Source organism: Monodon monoceros, unplaced genomic scaffold (genome assembly GCF_005190385.1).
Source record: "Monodon monoceros isolate NGI ecotype Baffin Bay Population unplaced genomic scaffold, NGI_Narwhal_1 Super_Scaffold_2, whole genome shotgun sequence".
NCBI lineage: Eukaryota > Metazoa > Chordata > Mammalia > Artiodactyla > Monodontidae > Monodon > Monodon monoceros.
Window position 1 is genome coordinate 1,404,922 of NW_021703776.1, and position 13,854 is coordinate 1,418,775.

Sequence of the window (13,854 nt, forward strand, 5' to 3'; positions counted from 1 at the left end):
TGTGGAGTTTGGGGCCCTGCACAGTGGCATGTGGATGCGTTCTTGTTCATCAACCCAGAAGCTCTCTGAACCCTGTCCTTTTTGGGGTTTTATGGAGGCTTCATTATATATGCACAATAGATTAAATTATTGTCCATTGGTGATTGATTCAACCTCTGGCCAATAAACTCAGCTCAGTCAGTTCTGAACTCGGAAAACAACCTCCTGATGACACAGTTTCCCAAGCTGCCCTCTGTCTCCAAGGTGAAGGGAGCAACAACACATTCCAATGGAAATGCAATCCCCTGGGTATTTCAGATGAATAACCTGAATATCTGCTGTATACAAATGTTTTCCTCAGGAGTTTAGTGAACACTAGTCAACATCCCTCAAGCTCAGTCAGTTTTATAATTCTGACAATATTGAGTGACCAGTGGGCAGGGCTTAAAGGCCAATCCCTAGGCTCAGTGAAGACTCCCAGTGCTATATCCTATCTTGTACACAATACATCATTTCAGCCAGTCTTCCTCGCTGGGGGTCAGCCACACCACCTTCCTTAAAAAGTCCATAGTCCTATTGAATATTTCTCTTACAAAAAGCTTAAAATGATAAAGTAGAAAGTATCAAAGGTCACCCGATTCCACCTCCTCTTGGGGAAGGAGCCTCCCCTCATGGAATTACCAGGTTTTTGCCAGGGGTTACGCTCCTGCATCTTTTCCTTCTGAGGCTGAGTGGACCACTCAAGCATCTCCTGACCTGGACCTCAGAACGGGACCCTTGGTTAGTACGCACTGCAAAAGAAGTGACGTTAACTTGGGCAGGTGCATTTGTGACACTGCCTGATGGGGTGATATTGGACTTCTCTGAACATTTTCTATTTTCCTCTGCACTTTCTTCTGATAATATTGACAGAGTTCAAAATATTTGCTCAGCTCCATTTTATCTGTTGGGAAATAACTATAGTGTAATATCCTATAGAACCATGAGGACATGAACAAAATTCTAACTGAACTGTGTATTGGTGCGAGAAACTTCTTTTAAAAGATGAACCCTCAAGAACCGATGCACAGGAGCGAAAATGAAGGCTAGAACAATAACCTCTGTCCCCCGGCAAATGAGGGAGAGAGGGCAGGCAAGACATTCTAATATCAAGTCGGAGGAAGAGTGGTGACCTCATCAGACACTAACCAGTGGGTCAATATCCAAAACATTCAACTGGAAGGAGATTATTCAAGTGTGATGTAGGAAAAACTGAATAATGGGGACTCCTGGTTGCAACAGACCAAAGAAGTCTATTCAAACGAAGTGAGAGTTACTCAAACAAAATATACGTTTGCATAACTTGAAGAACAAAGGTCGGAATTCCCAGGTGTTAAGGACTGAACTAGCATCACACAGAAAACCTGGAGATCTGCTACAGAGATTCAGATAGGGAAGCCTGTTAGGCAGGAAGGTGCACCAAGAGGGGGCCTTGGAAGGAGGCTACGGTGCACAGCTCATACATGTAAGACATGAATATTTACGTCAGCAGACCTGGGAGTTCCTGACTTCATGACATTAACATTCAAAGATTTGATTTACTACTAGCAACCCAGAAAACCCATAATACACCATAACATAGCATAATACTTACTAGAGTCCTTAGAAAGATTAAAAGGAATAATGCATAGAAAGTACTTGAAATGTACCTGAATGACACAGGTGAGTCAGACCAGCAGACCACACAATGTTAATGTTTTGGTTTGTGGATTTATTGCTTTTATTTTTTGCCTTTCTTTTTTTCTTTTCTTTCTTTCTTTTTTTTTTTTTACATGAAGGAGAGTTAATGCCTATTGCATTCCTCATGAATGAGAAAATCAATTTTCTTTCCCCGCTGCCAGTGAGCAGGGAGGGTCGAGTGTCTTCCACTGGCCTGGTGCGTGGACAAGGTTTAGCCCATAGCACCAAGACCTCATTAGGGACTGAGAGGGGCAGCCAAAGACACACACATGGGGTTTACTGAGATCAACTGAGCTCCAAAAAGAGTGAGGAAGTGTTTCTATAGAAATGAAGAGGCTCAAAGAGCGCATCAGGACTCAGGACAGTCAGCACATAGGCTGCCACCCTGAAGGTGGTAACCAGGGGAAAATACTGGGTCAGCCTCAGCCTCTGAAACAGCAAGAGCACCTACAGGGCTTCCAGGAACAACATTGGACAGGAAGTGGTCAAAGGGGCATCCTCAGGTGATGATGGCTCCAAGCACAGCCCCACTGGTGTCCATGCTTTCAGAAATCTCCTGGACATAGCTGACAGAGCAGCATGAGATCTGAGCTCCTGGAAAGTAGACAGTGAGGGGTTCTGTGGAGAAGTCCTGCTCTGGGTAAGGAAGGGATCAAAAGGAGCAGAGTGGCTGAGGACTGCTCAGATGCAGTCATCAGAATGTGGTAGAGTTATACCATGGAATACTGCTTGGCCAACAGAAAGAGTGACATGATGCCATTTACAGCAACATAGAGGGGCCTAGAGATTCTCATATTAAGTGAAGTAAGTCAGACAGAGAAAGACAAACATCTTATGATATCACTCATGTGTGGAACCTAAAAAATGGTGCACAGGAACTTATTTACAAAACAGAATCAGACTCACAGACTTAGAAAATAAACTTAGGGTTACCAAAGGGTATAGTTGGGGGTGGGGGGGAGTAAATTAGGAGTTTGGGATTAACAGATATACACACTACTAAATATAAAATAGACAAAAAACAAGGACTTACTGCATAGCATGGGGAAATATATTCAAAGTTTTGTAATAACCTATAAAGGAAAAGAATCTGAAAGCTAATATATACACAAAAACTGAATCACTTTTCTGTACACCTGAAACTAACACAGCATTGTAAATCAACTATACCCCAATAAAAAGAAGAAAAAAAATAGCAAAGATCAATAAAACTAAAAGCTGGTTCTTTGAGAAGATAAACAAAATTGATAAACCATTAGCCAGATTCATCAAGAAAAAAAGAGAGAAGACTCAAATCAACAGAATTAGAAATGAGAAAGGAGAAGTAACAACAGAAACTGCAGAAATACAAAGGATCATGAGAGATTACTACAAGCACCTCTATGCCAATAGAATGCACAACCTGGAGGAAATGGACAAATTCTTAGAAAGGCACAATCTTCGGAGACTAAACCAGGAAGAAACAGAAAATATAAACAGACAAGTCACAAGCACTGAAATTGAGACTGTGATTAAAAATCTTCCAACAAACAAAAGTCCAGGACCAGATGGCTTCACAGGCAAATTCTGTCAAACATTTAGAGAAGAGTTAACACCTATCCTTCTCAAACTATTACAAAATACAGCAGAGGGAGGAACACTCCCAAACTCATTCTATGAGGCCACCATCACCCTGATACCAAAACCAGACAAAGATGTCTCAAAGGAAGAAAACTACAGGCCAATAACACTGATGAACATAGATGCAAGAATCCTCAACAAAACTAGCAAACAGAATCCAAAAGCACATTAAAAGGATCATACACCATGATCAAGTGGGGCTTATCCCAGGAATGCAAGGATTCTTCAATATATGCAAATCAATCAGTGTAATACACCATATTAACAAATTGAAGGAGAAAAACCATATGATCATCTCAATAGATGCAGAGAAAGCTTTCGACAAAATTCAACACCCATTTATAATAAAAACCCTGCAGAAAGTAGGCATAGAGGGAACTTTCCTCAACATAATAAAGGTCATGTATGACAAACCCACAGCCAACATCATCCTCAATGGTGAAAAACTGAAACTAAGATCAAGAATAAAACAAGGTTGCCCACTCTCACCACTATTATCCAAAATAGTTTTGGAAGTTTTAGCCACAGCAATCAGAGAAGAAAAAGAAATGAAAGGAATCCAAGTCAGAAAAGAAGAAGTAAAGCTGTCACTGTTTGAAGATGACATGATACTATACATAGAGAATCCTAAAGAGGCTACCAGAAAACTACTAGAGCTAATCAATGAATTTGGTAAAGTAGCAGGATACAAAATTAATGCACAGAAATCTCTTGCATTCCTATACACTAATGATGAAAACTCTGAAAGTGAATTAAAAAAACACTCCCATTACCACTGCAACAAAAAGAATAAAATACCTAGGAATAAACCTACCTAAGGAGAAAAAAGACCTGTATGCAGAAAATTATAAGACACTGGTGAAAGAAGTTAAAGATGATACAAATAGGTAGATAGATATACCATGTTTTTGGATTGGAAGAATCAACATTGTGAAAATGACTCTACTACGCAAAGCAATCTACAGATTCAATGCAATCCCTATCAAACTACTACTGGCATTTTTCACAGATCTAGAACAAAAAATTTTGCACTTGGTATGGAAACACAAAAGACTCCAAATAGCAAAAGCAATCTTGAGAAAGAAAAACGGAGCTCGAGGAATCAGGCTCCCTGCCTTCAGACTATACTGCAAAGCTACAGAAATCAAGACAGTATGGTACCGGCACAAAAACAGAAATATAGATCAATGGAAAAGGATAGAAAGCCCAGAGATAAACCCATGCACATATGGTCACCTTAACTTTGATAAAGGAGGCAAGAATATACAGTAGAGAAAAGACAGCCTCTTCAATAAGTGGTGCTGGGAAAACTGGAGAGGTATATTTAAAAGTATGAAATTCGAACACTCCCTAACACCATACACAAAAATAAACTCAAAACGGATTAAAGACCTAAAGGTAAGTCCAGACACTATCAAACTCTTAGAGGAAAACATAGGCAGAACACTCTATGACATAAATCACAGGAAGATCCATTTGACTCACCTCCTACAGAAATGGAAATAAAAACAAAAATAAAAAAATGGGACCTAATGTAACTTCAAAGCTTTTGTGCAGCAAAGGAAACCATAAACAAGACCAAAAGACAACCCTCAGAACGGGAGAAAATATTTGCAATCGAAGCAACTGACAAAGGATTAATCTCCAAAATTTATAAGCAGCTCATGCAGCTCAATGTCAAAAAAACAAGAACCCACTCCAAAAATGGGCAGAAGACCTAAATAGACATTTCTCCAAAGAAGATATACAGATTGCCAACAAACACATGACAGAATGCTCAACATCGTTAATCATTAGAGAAATGCAAATCAAAACTATAATGTGATATCATCTCACACTGGTCAGAATGGCCATCAACAAAATTCTAGAAACAATAAATGCTGAAGAGGGTGTGGAGAAAAGGGAACTCTCATAAGCTGCTAGTGGGAATGTAAATTGGTACAGTGACTATGGAGAACAGTATGGAGGTTCCTTAAAAACTAAAAATAGAACTACCACATGGCCCAGCAATCCCACTACTGGGCATATGCCCTGAGAAAACCATAATTCAAAAAGAGTCATGTACCACCATGTTCATTGCAGCACTATTTACAATAGCCAGGACACGGAAGCAACCTAAGTGTCCATGAACAAATGAGTGGATAAACAAGATGTGGCACATAAATACAATGGAATATTACTCAGACATAAAAAGGAAGGAAATTGAGTTACTTGTAGTGAGGTGGATCGACCTAGAGTCTGTCAAACAGAGTGAAGCAAGTTAGAAAGAGAAAAACAAATACCATATGCTAAAACATATATATGGAAACTAAAAAAAAAAAAAAGGTCATGAAAAACCTAGGGGCAAGACAGTAGTAAAGTTGCAGACCTACCAGAAAATGTACTTGAGCACACAGGGAGGGGGAAGGGTAAGCTGGGACAAAGTGATAGAGTGGTAGTGTATATATGTCCATATATACACTACCAAATGTAAAATGAATAGCTAGTGGGAAGAAGCTGCATAGCACAGGGAGATCAGCTCAGTGTTTTGTAACCAGCTATAAGGGTGGGATAGGGTGGGTGGGAGGGAGGGAGACGCAAGACAGAAGAGTTATGGGGTTATATATATATGTATAACTGATTCACTTCGTTATAAAGCAGAAACTGACACACCATTTTAAAGTAATTATACTCCAATAAAAATGTTAAAAATATATATATACATATAAAAAAAACTACAATGAGGTATCACCTCACACTGATCAGAATGGCCATCATCTAAAAATCTACAAGCAATAAATGCTGGAGAGGGTGTGGAGAAAAGGGAACCCTCTTGCATTATTGCTGGGAATGTAAACTGTTACAGCCACTATGGAGTGCAATACAGAGGTTCCTTAAAAAACTAAAAGTAGAACTATGATATGACCCAGCAATCCCACTACTGGGCATATACCCTGAGAAAAGTTAATTCAAAAAGAATCATGTACCACAATGTTCATTGCAGCTCTATTTACAATAGCCAGGACATGGAAGCAACCTAAGTGTCCATCAAAAGATGAATGGATAAAGAAGATGTGGCACATATATACAATGGAATATTACTCAGCCATAAAAAGAAATGAAATTGAGTTATTTGTAGTGAGGTGGATGGACCTAGAGTCTGTCATACAGAGTGAAGTAAGTCAGAAAGTGAAAAACAAATATGGTATGCTAACACATATACATGGAATTAAAAAAAAAAAAAGGTTCTGAAGAACCTAGAGGCAGGACAGGAACAAAGACACAGACGTAGAGAATGGACTCTAGGACACGGGGAGGGGGAAGGGTAACCTGGGGCGAAGTGAGAGAGTGGCATGGACATATATACACTACCAAATGTAAAATAGATAGCTAGTGGGAAGCAGCTGCATAGCACAGGGAGATCAGCTCAGTGCTTTGTGACTACCTAGAGGAGTGGGATAGGGAGGGAGGGAGCGAGATGCAAGAGGGAGGAGATATGGTGATATATGTATATATATAGCTGATTCACTTTGTTATACAGCAGAAACTAACACACCATTGTAAAGCAATTCTACTCCAATAAAGATGTTAAAAAAGAATAACACTAAAAAGAAAAAGAAGAACAAGCAAAATCAGAACAAACAAACAAACAAAAATCTATACTTCAATAAAATTGAAATTTTTTTTTTTTTAAAGTATCACTGGGAAGGCACTAACAGTAGGATGATAGCCTAGAATTGCAATCAGCAAACTTTTGCCTGTAAAGGTCTAGAAAATAAATACTTTAGGTTTTGCGGGCCATATAGTCTCTGTTGCAGCTATTCACCTTTGCAGTTGTTGAATACAAAGCATCAAACAACACATAAACAAATTGATGCAGCTGTGTTTCAATCAAATTTCACTTTTAAATTCAGGTTTTCAGCTCGATTTGCCTGTAGTTGGCCCATGTGTGTCTTAGCAAAGAGCTTTACTTTTTTTTTTTTTTTTTGTGGTAGGTGGGCCTCTCATTGTTGTGGCCTCTCCTGTTGCAGAGCACAGGCTGCAGACGCGCAGGCTCAGTGGCCATGGCTCACGGACAGCCACTCCGCGGCATGTGGGATCTTCCCAGACCGGGGCACGAACCCGTGTCCCCTGCATCGGCAGGCAGACTCTCAACCACTGCGCCACCAGGAAACCCCTGAGCCTTTACCTTTTTAAATAACATTTTATTTCTTTGTCCTGACAACAATAAAAATGTGCTTATTGTTCAAAATTTAGGCAAAATAGGGAATTCCCTGGATATCCAGTGGCTAGGACTCGGTGCTGACACTGCAGGGGCCCCAGGTTCAATCCCTGCTTGGGAACTAAGATCCCACATGCTGAGTGTGTCTGCCAAAAAAAAAAAAGAAAAGTAGGCAAAAGAGAAAAGTCATTTAATGTATTCCATCCAGTATTTGTGACAAACTTTTATACAAAACTTAAATTCGAATGTATGAAAGATCCTGACTATTGCTTTTTCACTGAAAATTACATCATGTATATAATCTCATAAAAATTCCTCATAAATATTTGGACCATGATATAATATTCTACCATATGGATATATCAACTTTTATTTAATCATATAAGCTGGATAAAAAGTTGCTTTTAATATGTTGCTGTTATAAACAGTTTTGTGATACACAAATTTATTTTTACCCATGAATATATTTACCCACAAACCTTTGACACAAACGTTTCTCTATGTGTCTTATTGTTTTCCCTTAATCTACTACTTCAAGTAGAAGCTGAGTACAGAACCCAGTCTGTGCTTTGTATCACAGAAAGGAACCAAAGGAAGGGCTGATTTTCAGTACTATCTGGAACTTGGATTTTAGAACAGACAAGAGAATAATGAAAGAATTTTTCTCCAGTTAAAAATAATTATTATTGCTGTATGTGATAATTCTATTACCATGAAAATTTAAAACAAAAATATTTTTATGACTATGTATGATGATAGATGTTAACTAGACTTACTGTGGGCATTTCACAGTACATACAAATATTGAATCCTTACACTGTACACCCAGAAACTAATATAATGTAAAATGTCATCTATACCTCAATTAAAAAATAACTATTAGAGGGGGAGCTTAAAGGTGGCAGAACAGTAAGACGCAGAGATCACCTCCTCCCCACAGATACATCAGAAATACATCTACATGTGGAACAACTCCTACAGAACACCTACTGAACGCTGGCAGAAGAACTCAGACCTCCCAAAAGGCAAGAAACTCCCCATGTACCTGGGTAGGGCAAAAGAAAAAAAGAATAAACAGAGGCAAAAGAATAGGGACGGGACCTGCACCAGTGGGAGGGAGCTGTGAAGGAGGAGAGGTTTCCACACACTAGGAAGCCCCTTCATGGGCAGAGACTGCAGGTGGCGGAGGGGGAAAGCTTCAGAGTCGCGGAGGAGAGCGCAGCAACAGGGGTGCAGAGGGCAAGGCGGGGAGATGCCCGCACAGAGGATCGGTGCTGACCGGCACTCACCAGCCCAAGAGGCTTGCCTGCTCACCCACCATGGCGCATGGGGCTGTGAGCTGAGGCTCGGGCTTCGGTCGGAGCACCGGGAGAGGACTGGGGTTGGCGGCGTGAACACAGCCTGCAGGGGGTTAGTGCACCACGGCTAGCCAGAAGGGAGTCCAGGGAAAAGTCTGGACATGCCAAAGAGGCAAGAGACTTTTTCTCCCCTCTTTGTTTCCTGGTGCGCGAGGAGAGGAGATTAAGAGTGCTGCTTAAAGGAGCTGCAGAGACGGGCACGAGCTGCGGCTAAAAGCGCGGACCCCAGAGAGGGGCATGAAACGCTAAAGCTGCTGCTGCCGCCACCAAGAAGCCTGTGTGCGAGCACAGGTCACTCTCCACACCTCCCCTCCAGGGAGCCTGTATAGCCCGCCACTGCCAGGGTCCCGGGATCCAGGGACAACTTCCCCGGGAGAATGCAAGGTGCGCTTCGGGCTGCTGCAACGTCACGCCGGCCTCTGCTGCTGCAGGCTTGCCCCGCACTTCGTACCCCTCCCTCACCCCGGCCTGAGTGAGCCAGAGTCCCCGGAGCAGCTGCTCCTTTAACCCCGTTCTATCTGAGTGAAGAACAGACGCCCTCCGGCGACCGACACGCAGAGGTGGGGCCAAATCCAAAGCTGAACCCCGGGAGCTGTGCAAACAAAGAAGAGAAAGGGAAACCACTCCCAGCAGCCTCAGGATTAGCGGATTAAATCCCCACAGACAACTTGCTGGACACTGCATCTGTGGAATACCTGAATAGACAATGAATCATCCCAAATTGAGGAGGGGGACTTTGGGAACAAGATATATTATTTTATCCCTTTTTCCTCTTTTTGTGAGTGTGTATGTGTATGCTTCTGTGTGAGATTTTGTCTGTATAGCTTTGCTTTCACCATTTGTCCTAGGGTTCTATCCGTCCGTTTTGGGGTTTTTTTTTTTTACATTTTAAAAATCTTTTTTCTTAATAATTTTTTTTTATTTTAATAACTTTATTTTATTTTTCCTTACTTTATTTTATTTTCTTTTATCCTCTTTCTTTCTTTCTTTCTACTTTTTCTCCCTTTCACTCTGAGCCGTGTGAATGAAAGGCTCTTGGTGCTGCAGCCAGGAGTCAGTGCTGTGCCTCTGAGGTGGGAGAGACAACTTCAGGATACTGGTCCACAAGAGACCTCCCAGCTCCACGTAATATCAAACGGTGAAAATCTCCCAGAGATCTCCATCTCAACACCAGCACCCAGCTCCACTCAACGACCAGAAAGCTCCAGTGCTGGACACCCTATGCCAAACAACTAGCAAGACAGGAACACAACCGCACCCATTAGCAGAGAGGCTGCCTAAAATCATAATAAGTCCACAGACACCCCAAAACCACCAGACGTTGACCTGCCCACCAGAAAGACAAGATCCAGCCTCATCCACCAGAACACAGGCACTAGTCCCCTACATCAGGAAACCTACACAACCCACTGAACCAACTTTAGCCACTGGGGACAGACACCAACAACAATGGGAACTATGAAACTGCAGCCTGTAAAAAGGAGACCCCAAACACAGTAAGATAAGAAAAATGAGAAGACAGAAAAACACACAGCAGTTGAAGGAGCAAGATAAAAACTCACCAGATCTAACAAATGAAGAGGAAATAGGCAGTCTACCTGAAAAAGAATTCAGAATAATGATAGTAAAGATGATCCAAAATCTTGGAAATAGAATAGAGAAAATGCAAGAAATATTTAACAAGGAACTAGAAGAACTAAAGATGAAACAAGCAACGATGAACAACACAATAAGTTAAATTAAAAATAGTCTAGAAGGGATCAATAGCAGAATAACTGAGGCAGAAGAACAGATAAGTGACCTGGAAGATAAAATAGTGGAAATAACTACTACAGAGCAGAATAAAGAAAAAAGAATGAAAAGAACTGAGGACAGTCTCAGAGACTTCTGGGACAACATTAAACGCACCAACATTCGAATTATAGGGGTTCCAGAAGAGGAAGAGAAAAAGAAAGAGACTGAGAAAATATTTGAAGAGATTATAGTTGAAAACTTCCCTAGTATGGGAAAGGATATAGTTAATCAAGTCCAGGAAGCACAGAGAGTCCCATACTGGATAAATCTAAGGAGAAACACAACAAAACACATATTAATCAAACTGTCAAAAATTAAATACAAAGAAAACATATTAAAAGCAGCAAGGGAAAAACAGCAAATAACACACAAGGCAATCCTCATAAGGTTGACAGCTGATCTTTCAGCAGAAACTCTGCAAGCCAGAAGGGAGTTGCAGGACATATTGAAAGTGATGAAGGACAAAAACCTACAACCAAGATTATTCTACCCAACAAGGATCTCATTCAGATTTGATGGAGAAATTAAAACCTTTACAGACAGACAAAAGCTGAGAGAGTTCAGCACCACCAAACCAGCTTTACAAAAAAATGCTAAAGGCTCTTCTCTAGGCAAAAACACAAGAGAAGGAAAAGACCTACAATAACAAACCCAAAACAATTAAGAAAATGGGAATAGAAACATACATATCAATAATTACCTTAAATGTAAATGGATTAAATGCTCCCACCAAAAGACACAGACTGGCTGCTTGGATACAAAAACAAGACCCATATATATGCTGTCTACAAGAGACCCACTTCAGACCTAGGGACACATACACACTGAAAGTGAGGGGATGGAAAAAGATATTCCATGCAAATGGAAATGAAGAGAAAGCTGGAGTAGCAATTCTCATATCAGACAAAATAGATATAAAATAAAGACTATTAGAAGAGACAAAGTAGGACACTACATAATGATCAAGGGATCGATCCAAGAAGAAGATATAACAACTGTAAATATTTATGCAACTAACACAGGAGCAGCTCAACACATAAGGCAAATACAAACAGCCATAAAAGGGGAAATCAACAGTAACACATTCATAGTAGGGGAATTTAACACCCCACTTCCACCAATGGACAGATCATCCGAAATAAAAATGAATAAGAAAGCACAAGTTTTAAATGATACATTAAACAAGGTGGACTAATTGATATTTATAGGACATTCTATCCAAAAACAACAGAATGCACATTTTTCTCAAGTGCTCATGGAATATTCTCCAGGATAGACCATATCTTGGGTCACAAATCAAGCCTTGGTAAATTTAAGAAAATTGAAATTGTATCAAGTATCTTTTCCGACCATAACACTATGAGACAAGATATCAATTACAGGAAAAGATCTGTAAAAAATACAAACACATGGAGGCTAAACAGTACACTATTTAATAACAAAGTGATCACTGAAGAAATCAAAGAAATCAAAACATACCAAGAAACAAATGACAATGGAGACACGACGACCCAAAACCTATGGGATGCAACAAAAGCAGTTTTAAGAGGGAAGTTTATAGCGATACAATCCTACCTTAAGAAATAGGAAACATCTCGAATAAACAATCTAACCTTGCACTTAAAGCAATGAGAGAAAGAAGAACAAAAAAACCCCGAAGTTAGCAGAAGGAAAGAAATCATAAAGATCAGACCAGAAATAAATGAAAAAGAAATGAAGGAAATGATAGCAAAGATCAATAAAACTAAATGCTGGTTCTTTGAGAAGATAAACAGAATTGATAAACCATTAACCAGACTGATCAAGAAAAAAGGGAGAAGACTCAAATCAATAGAATTAGAAATGAAAAAGGAGAAGTAACAACTGATGCTGCAGAAATACAAAAGATCATGAGAGATTACTACAAGCAACACTATGCCAATAAAATTGACAACCTGGAAGAAATTGACAAATTCTTAGAAATGCACAACCTGCCAAGACTGAATCAGGAAGAAATAGAAAATATGAACAGACCAATCACAAGCAGTGAAATTGAAATGGTGATTAAAAATCTTCCAACAAACAAAAGCCCAGGACCAGATGGCTTCACAGGTGAATTATATCAGACATTTAGAGAAGAGCTAACACCTATCCTTCTCAAACTCTTCCAAAATGTAGCAGAGGGAGGAACACTTCCAAACTCATTCTACGAGGCCACCATCACCCTGATACCAAAACCAGACAAGGATGTCACAAAGAAAGAAAACTACAGGCCAATATCACTGATGAACATAGATGCAAAAATCCTCAACAAAATAATAGCAAACAGAATCCAACAGCATATTAAAAGGATCATACACTATGATCAAGTGGGGATTATTCCAGGAATGCAAGGATTCTTCAATATACGCAAATCAATCAATGTGATACATCATATTAACAAATTGAAGGAGAAAAACCATATGGTCATCTCAACAGATGCACAGAATGTTTTCGACAAAATTCAACACCCATTTATGATAAAACCCTGCAGAAAGTAGGCATAGAGGGAACTTTCCTCAACATAATAAAGGTCATATATGACAAACCCACAGCCAACATCATCCTCAGCTGTGAAAAACTGAAAGCATTTCCACTAAGATCAAGAACAAGACAAGGTTGCCCACTCTCCCCACTCTTATTCAACATAGTTTTGGAAGTTTTATCTACAGCAATCAGAGAAGAAAATGAAATAAATGGAATTCAAATCGGAAAAGGAGAATTACAGCAGTCACTGTTTGCAGATGACATAATACTGTACATAGAGAGTCCTAAAGATGATACCAGAAAACTACTAGAGCTAAACAAGGAATTTGGTAAAGTAGCAGGATACAAAATTAATGCACAGAAATCTCTTGCATTCCTATACACTAATGATGAAAAATCTGAAAGTGAAATTAAGAAAACACTCCCATTTACCATTGCAACAAAAAGAATAAAATATCAGGCTTTCCTGGTGGTGCAGTGGTTGAGAGTCCACCTGCCGAGGCAGGGGACACAGGTTCATGCCCCAGTCCAGGAAGATCCCACATGCCGCAGAGTGGCTGGGCCCATGAGTCATGGCTGCTGAGCCTGCGCATCTGGAGTCTGTGCTCTGCAATGGGAGAGGCCACAACAGTGAGAGGCCTGCGTACTGAAAAAAAAAAAAAAAAAAAAAAAAAAAAA